The sequence below is a fragment of the Cupressus sempervirens genome, chromosome 8, assembly GCF_028749045.1.
Source record: "Cupressus sempervirens isolate cs-2001-9-10 chromosome 8, ASM2874904v1, whole genome shotgun sequence".
NCBI classification, from domain to species: Eukaryota; Viridiplantae; Streptophyta; class Pinopsida; order Cupressales; family Cupressaceae; genus Cupressus; species Cupressus sempervirens.
In genome coordinates, this window is record NC_143125.1 from 104619928 (window position 1) to 104622287 (window position 2360).

At 33.8% G+C, this 2360-nt stretch overlaps 1 pseudogene; it reads right to left on the reverse strand.

Moving 5' to 3' along the window:
• Positions 1-1217: 1217 nt before the first annotated feature.
• LOC149541816 (uncharacterized) lies at positions 1218-2061 on the reverse strand (annotated as a pseudogene).
• Between the last annotated feature and the right edge of the window lie 299 nt (positions 2062-2360).

A 2360-nucleotide genomic window follows, 5' to 3' on the forward strand; every position in this document is an offset into this window, starting at 1 on the left:
CTATGAACTCCCATAAATCATTTCCAACCATAATGGTCTTCATATTCTTTTCCCATGTATCATAGTTTTTCCCATTAAATGATGGTGGCTGCTACCATATCTTTTATGTATCTACTGCCATGTTAACCATCCCAAGAAAAAAATTCCCTAACTCACTTTTGATGTGGGGCCTCAAATCTCTGATACCATGTGAGAAATATAAATTAATAAATTAAGACTCACAAACCTATAAATAAATTTTCACAACCCTAAAAATTTCTCAGCACATAAAGGTGCCGAGTGCCAGTTTTACTCGGCACACATGAAGGTGTCGAGTGGCAATTTTCTCGACACCAACAAATGCGAAGTGACATGAAGCAGGTGTTGAGTGAGCTTGGCACAAGAAGAGCTCGACACACAAAGGAAATGCTTGATACTAATGGATGCCAAGTGAGCTCAGCTCCAACTAAAATTTATAACTGAGAAAATATTAACAATAGAAGAGGATGCCGAGTGTTCTATTTCAAACTAAAAATATTATAACTTAGGAAATTTCAATGTGAATGCTTCCACCATTAAAACCAAAGAGTCAAAGCTTTAAGCTTTCAAAAAATTACTCAAATGCAACATACAAGGGAAGAGCAATGGATTCAAGTATGCCTACTTGCCTTCTATTCAATCTTTGATATAAACTATTACAAAATTTGGAAGCATTCGGCTTCAACTAGAAAACCCTAAAATCACCCTAAACTGGTAAAAATTCAAACAACTTTAATACTTCAAAAACTTTAAACCTTCAAATCTAATGGTTACATACAATGGTGCCTGGAGCAATCACTACTTCAAAAAGACAAAATAAAACATAAACTAACTCACAGAAAGAATAGAGGAGTCATGTGTAACTAGAGACACTGAACATACTTCCTTCTATCTCTACAACAAGTGGAACTATTGACCACTTTCTTCTTCTTCCTTTGCTCTACTTTGCTGAACTAAATCTCTAAAAAATTTGACTGAATTAAAATGAATGTAGAAAGATTCCCTTTTGTCATATTCCACTTTCCCCCTCATTTTTGAATTCAAAAATCTCACCCACCGTATTTATGTTTCTATCGGTTCTAGACATCAGGGGGTAGGTGAGTGTTTGGCTTGAGGGAGAAATGGCCACTGCATTTAATTTTTGAACAATAGGCACAATAGACATAAAACTTCATATTTTTACAGCACAAGAATGCTCTTTAGTAGAGCCATACAAAAAAGAAAAAGAGTAGAACTTTGACATTCATGAAAAAAAAACAAAACTTGATGACTAGTGCTAAGAAGAGCTGTAGAAAAAACTGAACTAAAAACTAGTATTGTCCAATTATTGTTGTGAGCATTTATTTGAGATTGCATATTGTGACCAACAAAAAAACCTGATTCCAATCCAGCAAGAGCAATGACAATCCATTTGAAAACTTCCATTTAGATGAGCAAGAGGAACTATCAAATCAAAAATAAAATGATTAGTTTTTTTTTATACCAAATAGAGTTAACATTAGACTATGTATGTCAAGTGTATGCATATCGAAGCAGGAATGAAGATGAATAGAGAGTAACCATATAAACACAAAAGCTTCACTAAGCTTGATGGTATGCCGAAGAATTGGTTTAAAAAGTAGAAACCCACTGGTACGAGGCCTATATATGCATAGAATATGGCTGTAGCCAAGCTCATATAATTGATATTATAAACCCATTCTGTATCAGTGGTGCTTGGCTCAAAAGATAAATAGGATGCACAGTTTCCAAGAATAGCTTCCAAGAAGACTAGAGTTGTAGAGATCTATTTAGGTCCATACCTACATCAATTTTACTAAGTCATACACTCAAATATCACCTTCCATCACTTCTCTCATATGCACAGGTATAAATATAATTTGCAAATGTTAGCCCCACTTTGTCATGTAATGTATGTAATCTTCAGTGAAATGAATATAATCTATACTAAAGAGACATATTACGTGCAAAATTATTAATAATGAAGTGGAATGAGCATTAGTAACTATAGCGATACAAGTGAATTTTTGCTGCAGTTCCCATGTTCAAGATTGATTTTATGGTAAAATAAAGCAATCATTAAGAATAGTCCATTTCACTACAAAATTTGCTATCACTATCCAATGAAGACAAATGTAACATATAAATAAAGTGCAGAATGTCAATATCTACTATGTTCCAGTTGCTCAAGTGTAACCCCTTGTAACTTACTACTTATATTATGCATAGCATTGTAGAAGGCTAAAGGACTAAGTATATGTCATGTTATAGAATCTGTCTAACTACACTTGTGTACACAACATTTACCAAAAATATGGTGGAGTAAAAGCCACCAAAGGAAG